Source organism: Vombatus ursinus, unplaced genomic scaffold (assembly GCF_900497805.2).
Source record: "Vombatus ursinus unplaced genomic scaffold, bare-nosed wombat genome assembly UNPS02014798.1, whole genome shotgun sequence".
Lineage (NCBI taxonomy): Eukaryota > Metazoa > Chordata > Mammalia > Diprotodontia > Vombatidae > Vombatus > Vombatus ursinus.
Genome location: NW_020954576.1, coordinates 36,931,860 through 36,945,485, shown reverse-complemented (window position 1 = coordinate 36,945,485; position 13,626 = coordinate 36,931,860).

Sequence of the window (13,626 nt, the reverse complement as noted above, 5' to 3'; positions counted from 1 at the left end):
GCATAGTTCCAAATTGCTCTCCAGAATGGTTGGATCAGTTCACAATTTCACCAACAGTGCATTAGTATCCCAGTTTTCCACATCCCCTTTGACATCCAACATTTTCCTTTTTTTTTTTTTAACACATTAGCCACTCTGATAGATGTGAGGTTGTAACTCAGAGTTGTTTCAAGTTACATTTCTCTAATCAATAGTGATTTAGAGCATTTTCCATATGACTATCGATAATTTGATTTCTTTGAACATTGCCTGTTCATATCCTTTGACAATTTATCATTTGGGAAATGACTTGCATTTTCATTAATTTGACTCAGTTCTGTAGATATTTGATAAATGAGGCCTTTATTAGAGATAGCTGTTTCCCCCCAATTTTCTGCTTTCCTTCTAATTTTGGTTGCATTAGTTTTGTTTGTGCAAAAACTTTTTAATTTCATATAATCAAAAATATCTATTTTACATTTTGTAATGCTATCTATATCTTCTTTGGTCCTGAATTCTCCCCTTATTTATAAATCTGACAGATAAACTATTCCATTTTCTTTTAATTTGCTTATGGTATCACCCTTTATGTGTAAATCATGTACCAATTTTGACCTTATCTTGATATACAGTGTGAGATGTTGCTCTATGCCTAATTTCTGCCATGCTGTTTTCCAGTTTCCCAGGAGTTTCTGTCAAATAATGAGTTTTTGTTCCAAAAGACTGGATCTTTGGGATTATCATATGCTATATTACTATGGTCATTTACTATAATGTAATCTATACCTAATCTATTCCACTGATACACCACTCTTTTTTAACCAGTACCAGATTGTTTTGAAAAATTACTGCTTTATTATGCAGTTTAAGATCTTGTACAGTTAGACGACCTTCTTTCTCATTTTTTTCATTAGTTTCCTTGATATCCTTGAGGTTCAGTTTCTTCCAGATGAATTCTTGAGGTTCTTCCAGATGAATTTTGTTATTTTTCTAGCTCTACAAAGTAATTTTTTGATACTTTGGTATGGCACTGAAGAAATAGATTGATTTAGGTAGAATTGTCATTTTTATTGCATTGGCTCAGCCTACCCATTTGTACGAAAAGTGTTTTATAATTGTATTTATATGGTTCCTGAGTTTGTCTTGGCAGGTAGACTCCTAAGTATTTTATAGCGCCTACAGTTATTTTAAATGGAATTTCTCTTTCTATTTCTTGCCACTGGACTTTGTTAATAATGTGTTGAAATGCTGGTTATTTATTTTTTTTTTATTCTGCAACTTTGCTAAAGTTGTTAATAATTTCAAGTAGTGTTTTAGTTGATTCTCTAGGGTTTTTTAAGTATGACATCATATCATCTGCAAAGAGTGATAGTTTTGTTCCCTCATTGCCTATTTTAATTCCTTTAATTTCTTTTTCTTCTCTTATTGCTATAGCTAACATTTCTAGTACAGTATTAAATAATAGACATGATAATGGGCATACTTGCTTTACTCGTAATTATGTTAGGAAAGAATAGAGCTTATCCCCATTACAGATCATGCTTGCTAATAGTTTTAAATAAATATTACTTATCACTTTAAGGTAAGCTTCTCTCTAGTGTTTTTAATAGATTTGTCAAAGGCTTTTTCTGATTCTATTGAGATTATCGTATGATTTCTGTTGGTTTTGTTATTGATATGGTCAATTATACTGACAGTTTTCCTAATATTGTACCAGCCCTGCATTCCTGGTATTAATCCCACCTGGTCATAGTGAATGATCCTTGTGGTATATTGCTGTAATCTTCTTGCTTGTATTTTAGTTAAAAAAATTTTCATCAATATTAATTAAGGAAATTGGTCTATATTTTTCTTTCTCTATTTTGTCTTTTCCTGGTTTGGATATCAACATCATAATTTGCGTCATAAAAGGATTTTGGCAGGACTCTTTCTTTGCCTATTTTTCCAAATAGTTTATGTAGTATTGGGATTAATTGTTTTTTAAATGTTTGGTAAAACTTGCTTATGGATTCTTTTGGTTCTGGGGATTTTTTTTCTTAGGAAGTTCATTTATGGCTTGTTCAAATTCTTTTTTCTAAGATTGGGTTATTTGAGTATTTTATTTCTTCTGTTAATCTGGGTAGTTTACATTTACCCATTTCATTTAGATTGTCAAATTTATTGTCATATAATTGGGCAAAATAGCTCCTAACAATTGTCTTAATTTCCTCTTCATTGGTGCTGAATTTACACCTTTCATTTTTGATACTAGTAATTTGGTTTTCTTCTTTTTAATCAAATTAACCAACAGTTTATCTATTTTATTGTGTTTTTTTCATGAAAACCGGCTTCCAGTTTTATTTATTAGCTCAGTGGTTTTCTTACTTTCAATTTTATTAATCTCTCTTTGATTTTTCAAAATTTCCAACTTAGTGTTTAACTGGGGATTTTTAATTTATTCTTTTTGTAGGTTTTTTGTTTTACTTGAATGCCCAATTCATTGATACGCTTTTTCTCTATTTTATTGATATAAACAATTAGAGATATAAATTGTCCTTTATGTACCACTTTGTCTGCATCCCATAAATTTTGGTATGTTGTCTCATCTTTGTCATTTTCTTTAATGAAATTATTGATTGTTTTTATAATTTGTTTTTTGGTTCACTTGTTTTTTTAGGCTTAAATTATTTAATTTCCAATTAATTTTTAATCTGTCTTTCCATATCCATTATTGAATGTAATACTTATTTCATTATGATCTGAAAAGGAGCAGTTGCTATTTCTGCTTTTCTGCATTTGGTTGAGGTTTGTGTGTCCTAATACATAGTCAATTTTTGTGTAGGTACTGCTGAGAAAAAAAGGTATATTCCTTTCTATTCCCACTGAATTTTCTCCAGAGATCTATTGTATCTAACTTTTCCTGAATTTTATTTACCTCCTTAACTTTTTTCTTGTTTATTTTTTAGATTAGATTTATCTAGTTCTGAAAGGGGAAAGTTGAGGCCCCTCACTAGTATCATTTTATTATCTATTTCCTCCTGTAACTCATTCAACTTCTCCTTCAAAAATTTAGATGGTATGCCATGTGGAGTATGTATGTTTAGCATTGACATGACTTCATTGTCTGTAATGCATTTCAGTAAGATATAGTTTCCTTCTTTATCTCTTTTAATTAGATCTATTTTTGGCTTTTGCTTTGTCTGAGATCATGATTGTTACCCCTGCTTTCTTTTCTTCAGCTGAAGCATAATAGATTCTGCTCCAGCCCCTTACCTTTACCCTATGTGTATTCTTTCGCTTCAAATGTGTTTCTTGTGAACAAGATATTGTAGGATTCAGGTTTTTAATCCATTCTTCTATCTGGTTCCATTTTATGAGTGAGTTCATCCCTTTCACATTTATAGTTATGATAACTGTGTTTTTCCTCCATGCTATTTTTCTGCTTGTTTATTCACCCCTCTCTCTTACCCCCCACCTTTTCCCACCTCACAAGTATTTTACTTCTGATTACCACCTTCCCCAATTTACCTTATCTTTTATCAGTCCCCCTTCCCTCTTCTATTATCCCCATCCCTTTTTGTTTCCTTATAGGGTAAGATAGATTTCTGTATCCAATTGTGTATGTTATACCCTCTTTGAGCCTATTTTGATGAGAGTAAGGTTTAAGTTTTGCTCAGAACTGGCCCCCCAACCTTTCCCTCCATTATAATAGCTCTTTCTTGCCTCCTTTATGTGGGACAATTTACCCCATTCCACCTCCCCCCTCCTTCTTCTTCCAGTGCAATTTTATTTTTTGAAGTATCATCCCATCAAAGTCACCATATATCCACACCCTCTGTCTATATATACTCCTTCTAATTACTCTTATAGTAAAAAAAAAAAATCTTAAGAGTAACAAATATTATCTTGCTATATAGAAATACACTTTAACTTTATTGAATTTCTTATGTTTTCTCTTTCTTATTTCTTTTTTACCTTGTTATGTTTCTCTTAAGTCTTATATCTGGAGTTGAAAGTTTTTTATTCAGTTCTGGTCTTTTAATTAGAAGTGCTTGAATGTCCTTTATTTCATTAAATATACATTTTCCCCCTGAAAGATTATATTCAACTTTGCTTGGGTAAATGATTCTTGGTTGTAATCCTAACTCCTTTGATTTCTGGTATATCATATTCCAATCCCTCCTGTTCTTTAATGTGGAAGCTCCCAATTCCTATGTAATCCTGACTGTAGCTCCATGATATCTGAATTGTTTATTTTTGGCTGCTTGCAATACTTTCTCTTTGAGCCATGAGCTCTGGAATTTGGCTATGATGTTCCTGGGAGTTTTCATTTTGGGATCTCTTTCCAGCAGTGATTGGTGGATTCTTTCAATTTTTATTTTGCCCTCTGGTTCTAATATATCAGGGCAGTTTCCTTTGATAATTTTTAAAAGATGCTCATGCTTTTTATTTAATCGTGACTTTCAGTTAGTCCAATAATTTTTATATTATTTCTCCTGGACCTATTTTCTAGGTCAGTTGCTTTTCCAATGAGAAATTTCACATTTTCTTCTATTTTTTAAACTTTTTTTTATCTTGTTTTTATTGTATCTTGATGCCTCATAGAGTCAATAGATTCCCATATTCAATTCTAATTTTTAAGGAATTATTTCTTCAGTGAGCTTTTATACTTCCTTTTCCATTTAGCCAATTCTATTTTTTAGGGAGTTATTTTCCTCGGTAAATTTTTGTGTATCTTTTCCATACTATTTTCCCTTTGTTCATGATTCTCTTGCATTGCTTTTATTTCTTTTCCCAATTTCTCTTCTATTTCTCTAATTAGCTTTTTGAAATCCTTTTTAAGCTCTTCCAGGAATTCTTTCTGGGCCTGAGATCAAATTAGATTTTTCTTTGAGGCTTCTTATGTAGCCATTTGGACACTATTGTCTTTTTCTAAGTTTATGTCTTGATCCTCCCTGTCACTATAGCATTTTTCTATATTCAAGCTCTATTTTTGTTTTTTGGTCATTTTTCTTCCCTTTTTTGGTGGTTTGGTGTTTCTATGTGAGAACTGGACTCTGGTCCTGCACTGTCCCAGCTTTTTTGTGCTGGGGCTTTGGGTCTTATTGCTGGCTTTCACTGGGCTTCAGGTCTTAGCTACTTTCTCTCTCTGGAGAGTAAGCTTCCTTTCTGGCTTGTACTGGGGTGGGGTGAGGCCTCCTTGTTAACCTCCCTGGGTGTGGGATTTAGCTGCTGGCCTCCTCCAGCATTGGGTCCTTGTTGCTATGTTGCTATGATAACAGAGTCTTTCTGCTGGCTGACCCTAGAGGAGGGATCTAGTTGCTGGTCTGCCCAGGGGTAGGGTCCTGCTACTGCTTTACTCTCCATACGGGGCCTCTCTGCCAGCAGACCCTGGAGGAGCAATTTTGTTGCTGATTGGCCTGAGGGGTGGGGCCCTGTTGCTGGGTTGCTATGGAAATAGAGTCTCTCTGCTTGTAGGTCACAGGGGCAGGGTCTTGCTTTAGGCTAGCCCCAGGATGGGGCTTCACCACTGGTCAGCAATGGGGTCAAGGCCTAGTTGGTGGCTTGAGCTAAAGGTGAGGTTGGGGGGGTGGGGCTTTGCTGTGCTGCACAGACTGCTCATTTGTCTAGGGGGCTGCTAGCCTATAGGAAGGCAGGGCTTTGCCAGTGGATTGCCCCAGGCTTGAAGCCTTGCTGCAGGCCCCCTGTTGTGAGGCTGGCTGTAGCTGCTACTGCTCTTGGACCTCGCTCCCCTCCCACTCAACCTTTCTTGCCAGACTGGTAAGCTGCTTCCCTGATCCTAGATCAATTCTGGAATTTGGGAATGCTTCAGAGGGTTCCTCCTTCACGCTGCCATCTTGGCTCTAGAAGCGCCAAATATCCTAAGTTCTTTATAGCCTGTCATATAATTAAGTGCTTGACAAATATTCATTCATTCACTCATTCATTCATTCATTCAGTACTTGGCAGTGGGGATATAAAAACAAAAAGAAAATAGTCTCATGCCTCAAGAAGCTTATATTCTAGAAAGGACAACCATATGTACAAATATATTAAGGATGAAGGTGAGTTCAATCAATAAATAATGGCCAATTACAGTAACTAACAAGACAATGCTATGCCTTTTACCTTTGTCAAGTAAGAACACCTCTATCAGTCAAAGGTTTAAAGTAGATGCAATAGAATTCTTAATCATCAATTGGAAAGAATGAGCTGTCTATCATTTGTAAATTTACAGTTTGCAAATTCCCCTCCTTCACTATATCAGGACTTTGGCCATTCTCTAGTCCTTTAGCATCTTTTCTGTTGTTTTTTTTTTTGTGATCTTTGACAAATCAAGGACAATGGAGTAATCACACTGGTCAATTCTTTTAATATTCTAGGAGCTTGGCCTTGATATGACTTGAATTTATCAAGAACAACTAGATGTTCCCTCACTACCATTCCATTCTCCATTAGCAGCTCCATTTGACTTGACTCCACAGAATAATATGCCCTCCTCATCCCCTCTGATAAGCTTATCATCTGAAATCTCATAACTACAAAAAATGAGTCTTCCTCTGTTAAATTGTAAGCTCCATGAGGGCAGGAATTATCTCTTTTTCCTATTTCTTTCCCTGTATTTAGCACCCTACCTGGCACGTAGTAGGTTTAATGTTTATTAAATTTATCTAAATCTCTTCTTAATTATATTAAGTTTCTACTCCCCATCAGCCATTTTTTTTCAATTCAAACATCATTCTCCTTGGCAGAGAAAACAATAAAGAATTTGGCTCTATCTTCTTTTTGCAGTCTATTATCATACCACACATTTATTGTGAAGTTTATGTGAGATAATGTCTATGAAGCATTTTACCAGTTTTAAAGCACTATATATCAGTAGCATCACCTTCTGCTTTCTCCATTCTTCTTTCTCCTTCATCTTCAACCCCTGTCATTCCTATATTGTAAGCAATGGTCCTAATATCTCTATCTTCATCTTAAGACTCCATCTTCTTAACCAACTGTTTACTCTCAATGTGTTCCTTTCTTTTCTGAAGTATATGATTGATGAAAAAGTGCCCCAGATACCACCTACATCTCTAAGTTCTTTGCTTTATTGCTTAGGACTTCATAATTTTAGCATTTTTATTTGTTTTGATAGATCATCTATTCCCAGATGAATCATCAGAAGGGAGTAGTGGTCCTTAGCTTTGACAAATTTGAGAAGGTTCTCGTCACCTCTAGGATACCAACTTTGGAAAGACAGCAGGTCTTTCTTTTTTATTAGGTCAAAAAATAGACATTTTGGAACTGCCTCAGTGGGAAGTAATATACCTAAATGTACTCTTTCTCCAAATTTTATCATTTCGATCTGGTGAGATTTTATTCTTGAACTTTCTAGAAGCTAGGCCTGGAATGTACACTTTGGGAAGTACTTTCCACCCCTTTGTGTCTTTTTTTCCTGATGAATGATTCTACCTAGAACCTCCCTTTAAAGAAGACACCCAGGCCAGCTATGTTTTCATTACTTTCCAGGCTGCACTCCAGATTTTTTTTCTGCTTCCTTTCTCTTTTCATTTTCAGGTTCTTTTTATATATTGTTTTCTCCCATTAGAATGTAAACTCCTTGGGGGCAGGGACTATATTTCATTCTGCTTTGTATTTGTATTCCCAGAGCTTTGCATTTACTATCACTTACATTATAGGAATGGCAGGGGATGAAGATGAGGAAGAAAGAAGAACAGAGACCGCAAAGGATAATGATAGCTGCTACTAATATTGTGCTTTGTAACTGGAAAAATGCTTCATAGACATTATCTCATGTGAACCTCACAATAATTGTGATGTGGTAACAGACTGCAGAAAGAAGACAATGTTTGATATGTAGTAAGTGCTTGTTAAGTCAGTTGTTGACTTTGACTGGCGACTAGATTGTAGAGGGGAGGGACTTAACATAGAAACATAGAAACATCAATCAGGCAGCTATTAAAATAGTCGAAGTAAGAAATGATGAAGGTCTGAACTAAGGAGTGGAGAGAAGGGAATGTATATCATTGTGTGGGGTTAAAATTGACAAGGCTTGGGAAACTAATTGGGTATGTTGGGTAAGGGAGAGTGAAAAGTACAGAATGATTCCATGGTTGTTAACCTGGATGGATGGTGGTACCATTAACAAAAATGAGGAAGTTTGGATTTGGGAAATGGGAAAAGAAAATAAGTTCAAATCCCCCAAACCATGTCCCCATCACCAGACAGTTCATCCCTAGCAGTGATCTACCTCTACTGTTCTTTCTAGCTCCACTATCTGTGATAACTGCAGATTTGATTAAGCCCTCACCTCCAGACCACTAATAACAGAGCTCTGCCATGGAAATGCTTGGTACTATGTTCATATGACCATGCACTCCCTCAAGAAAGTTCAGGTCTACATCAAAGGCAGCTACAGAAGGGGATCCAAAGCTCCCCCAAAAGTCTCCATCCTGAATTTTGTGAGAGTGGAAAGAGTGCTGAATTTGGAGCTAGAGAATCTGGTTTTAAATTTGGACTTTTTTCTACTCAGTGCTTATGTGTCTTTGGGTAAGTAACTTAACCACTCTACATAAGATGGCAAGAGGCTATTTGACCTCTAAGAGTCCTTCCACCTCTAAATATGAGATTTCCAGATTTAATCAGCAAGTGTCATGTGGCAGTTGTTACCCCAAACTTCTCTTCTAAGAAAATACCTATGCCTGGAGCACCACAACAGACTGTGTGGCCAGTATACACTCACTGAGCACCTGTGTTGCTTTGAATCCTGCATAAGGTGCTTCAGAGAGATTCAAAAGATGTAAGAGCCAGTACACACAAGAATCAATCAATTAACAGGTATTTATTAAGTGCTTATTCTCATAAAACCTGGGGATATAAGGATCAAATTAGCCCCTTCTCCTCAGGAGCTGACATTCTAATGGGGAAGATTGTGTCTGTGTATACACACACACACACACACACACACATATATTTTAGATCTATTTGTGTGTTCAGTTGTTTCTCAGTCATGCCTAATTCTCCATGACCCATTTCCCATTTTGGGGTTTTCTTAGCAAAGATCCTGAAGGGATTTCCTTCTATTTCCTTCTCCAGCTCATTTTACAGATGAGGAAACTGAGGTAAACAGAGTTAAGCGACTTGCCCAGGGTCATACAGCTGATTATCTGAGGCCAGATTTGAACTCAGGAAGCTGAGTCTTCCTGACTCCAGGCCCAGTGCTCTGTCCTAGCATCACCTACCTCCCTAGACAAATATATACATTTTTCTAAATTGTTGTACTATATACATCTATGTTTAATTCAGTTCAACATACATTTATTAAGATCCACCATATGCCTGACAATGTGCTAGACTCTAGGTCTAGGTTAGCACAGTGTCTGACACATAGTAGGCATTTAATAAATGCTTGTTGACAAAAAGACAAAAAGGAAACAGTCTCTGACATCAAAGATGTTACATTTTAATGAAAAGCTATAATTATACATATATAAATACTAAGCATATAAAAGTAATATGAAATAATTTCAAGGGGAGAAAGTGCAAATGTGGGAGGTACAGGAAGGGCCTTGATAGGTGGTAGCATCTGAACTGTAAATACACAGCATTAAATAACTACTTTAATAAGCAATTATTGAGTGCCAACTGTGGGCAGAGCCCTTTTCAAAGGAATGGAAGGGGTTTGCTATGCACTGAGGCTATAATTCAATCATCTTAGCTTCTTTCTCGCTTATTTTGGAATAAAAAATTGCTTTGGGACCTGAGGTTATTCCTCACTTGTGAAGTAAAGCCAAAATACACAGTGGGGTCCTGGCTGAGTTTATTTGGACAAGAAAGTATTTCCTTTGATAGATCCCTTTATCAAAGAAACAATTAACTTAGTATAATAAACAGAATCCTCAAGCACCCTTCAAATGGTTTTGGAACAACAAACATTGTGAAATCACATTTTTGAAGACTCACTACCTAGTTTGAAACAAGTTGTGTGTGTCTGTGTGTGTGTGTGTCTGTGTGCTTTAATGTTCTTTCCACCACCACTGTGGTAGAGTGCCCTGGCAGAGAGCCACATGGGTATTGAAATAGCTGCACAAGGTCCTGGGAAATATGAGATATTTTTAAATCTACCAAAGTGATAAGAAAGCACCCCTATTTGTATCCCTGCATTTTGGGTGCTTTGTAATTCTCACTTATCAAGTTATGATGTGCACCTGATATATATGTTATGGCCATCACTAGATATCCACCTGTGTTTCTTTCTCTTTCTCTTTCCTTCTTTCTTTCTACCTATTTATGTTCACATAACTGCATGAATGGGAAGCAAAAGGAAAAGAAAATAAAAAGGAACAATTTTTAAAATTTGTATTTATTTTATTTTTAATTTCTGGGCTAAAACAAGCATTTCCATAATGTAGTAGAATAAATAAATAATTGCACATGAAACTGCAAATCTATTATGTACTACTTGATATTCCTTTTAAATATATGATAAAGCTATCATGTAAATTTCTTTTTTTCCTTTTTTCCCTTTTTTCTTCCCTCCCCTCCCTACCCTAGAGATGGCTACCAGTAGGTACATTTTAAATATACATTCAGTGAAGTAAGCAATATCTTTCAAAGGCTAATCCGACCTTCTTCTGCGAAACAGCCTCAAGATGCACTCTGGAGGAAACAATGGGATTCCTTTTATAGTCCTTATTACCACAATAACTTTTTGGGAAGTTTCTATAACTATGTTAGCATCAGGACATCTCTTATTGAGGAAGAAGTCATACGGACAGAGTAATCTATTATGGAAGAAGTGTGCCTAGAATGATAAAGCCTGATATTCTATAGAAGAAACACTAAGGAAAGATAAACATCTAACTCAAACTGGTTCAGTATGTCCAGAAAGCAGCATGTTGACTCTGTCACAGTGCCAGCTTTTTGTATTACTGGCCTTCATTTTCTTTCCCCCTTTTTTTTTTTGGCAGGGGGTGCGGTATAGGGGAGATTCAGAGAACAAGGATAAACAAATAGAGTGGTTTAGGATGGCCCTGAGAAATAAGTATTTACTAGGCCTTCTCCTTTCCCTTTCCATTCCTGACCCTAGGAAATGAGTCTTTAAGGATGATTGAACTAAGTTGCCTCTGAGCCCCCTTCTGTGCTCATAAAGATCACCCTTATCCTTCTTTACTTCTCCCACTATGAGATAAAAAGCAGACTTTCATTAATGTGCATGAGTATATCAGGGGCTTCTGTATATGTGTCAGGGAAGAAACACTGTGCTTTGTACATAGGTGCAGTAGCACTTATGGAGATGTTTGACGGGTCTTTCAAAAACCTCCTTCTTCCATTTTTCTTTCCATAGAAAAGGTGTTGTCCAAGAGCCAAGATGGCAGAGTAAGAAGTAAGTTACTCTCACCCTCACTTATTGAGCTCTGAAAGCCCAGAAAATATTGACCCAGGAAAAACCCTGAGCTAGCAGAAAGACAGGGCACAGAAGTCTTGTAGCCCAGGAAACTTGGGGGATTAATGGCCCCTCTTGCTCTGGGGGAGGGGGAACAGTACAGGATGGGAGGCATCCCAGCAAGCCTCACCTCAGCACACCAGGGAGAGATCCTGAGACCCAGGTTGGGAAGGGCCAACACCAGAACCCCCCACGAGACTCAATACAGGCAGGGGTATTGGTAGACACCAGCTCAGAAAACCACCATGTGCAATGGCATTCTCCAGCAGCCAAATCGCCTAGTGCCAAAGCACAACTCCAAGCACAACAGGCTGACAAACATCTACCACAAGTGGATCATCCCTCTTCAAGGCCTGGATGAGCAGGAACCAAACATTCAAATGTAAGGCCTGGGTGAGCAGGAAAAGAAGCTTGGGTGAGTGCCCCCTTTGCTCCAGCAGGAGAGCTCAACTTTTTTTTAAGTCAGGAAATAGACAAACACCACAAGAAAAAAGCAGAAATGGATAATGACTTATTATTCTTATCATGGAGAAAGGGAAGATCAAGGCACAAATTCAGAAAAGGACAATATTCTCAATATACCCACATTTGAAACCTCAAAGGGGAATGTTAACTGGTCTCAAGGCCAAAAAGCCTTCTTGAAAGAGCTCAAGAAGGATTTTAAAAGTCAAATAAGAGAGATAGAAGAAAAATTAGGAAATGAGAGGTATACAAGAGAGTCAATAGCTTGGAAAAGGAAGGACAAAAATTAAATGTAGAAAGCAAGTCCTTAAAAAGTAGAATTGGCCAAATGGAAAAGAAAGCACAAAATCTAATAGAAGAAACAACTTGTTAAAAATTAGAATGGGGCAAGGAGAAGCTAATGACTAATGAGAGAGGGAGAATCAGTCAAACAGAAACAAAAGAATGAAAAAAAAGAAGGAAATGTAAAATACGTCATTGGTAAAACAACTAACCTGGAAAATAGATCCATGAGAGACAATTAGAAAATTATTGGTACACCTGAAAACCATGATGAAAAAAAGTGCTTGGACAACACCCTTTAGGAAATCATCAAAGAAAACCGTCCTGAGGTCCTGAGGGTAAAATAGTCATTGAAAGAATCCACCAATCACTTCCTGAAAGAGATCCTAAATTGAAAATGCCAAGGAATATTTTAGCCAAATTCCAAAATTACCAGATCAAAGAGAAAATACTGCAAGCAACCAGAAAGAAACAATTGAAATATCATGGAACCACAGTCAGGATTATGTAGGACCTTGCAGCTTCTACATAAAAATATTGGAGGACATGGAATACAATGTTCTGTAAAGCAAAGGAGCTCGGATTATAACCAAGGATTAACTACCCAGTGAAATTGAGCATAATCTTTCAGGGGAGGAGATGGATATTCACTGAAATAGGGGACTTCCAAACCTTCTTGACGAGCAGACCAGAGCACAATAGAAGATTTGACCTTCAAATACAAGACTCAAGAGAGGCATAAAAGGATAAACAAGAAAGAAAAAAAACATGTTATTAATAAGGGCAAATTGGTTACATCCCTAGAAGGAAAGATGACACTTGTAACTTGAGAACTGTAATGTTATTATGACATTTAAAAGGGTGTATACTTAGATAGAGGGCATGGGTATAAATTGACTTTGATATGATGATGAAAAATCTAATTAAGTGTTAAAAATATATTGTACTGGGAGAAGAGAAAAGGAGGAGGCAGACAAGGGTAAATTATATCACATGAAAAGGCACAAAAACCTAATACAGTAGAGTGAAAGAAGGGAGGGAGGTGAGCATTGTTTGAACCTTGCTTTCATCAGATTTGGTTCAAAGAGGGAATAATATAATCAGTTAGGTATAGAAATCTAACTTACCCTACAGGAAGTAGGAGGGGAAAGGGAAAAGAAAAGGAAGAGGGTGAATAGAATGGAGGGCTAACTGAGGGAGGTGATGGTCGAAAGCAAAACTCTACTGAGGAGGGAAAAGGAGAAAGTAGAAAGAAAAGCATAAATGAGGAAGGGGAGGAATAGAATGGGAGGAAGAAACAGGTAGTAATCATAACTATGAATGTGAATGTGATGAACTCTTCCATAAAATGGAAGTGGATAGCAGAGTGGATTAAGAACCATAATCCTACAATACGTTGTTTACAAGAAACACCATTGAAGCAAAGGGATACACACAGAATAAAGGTAAATGGGCTAGAGCAGAATATA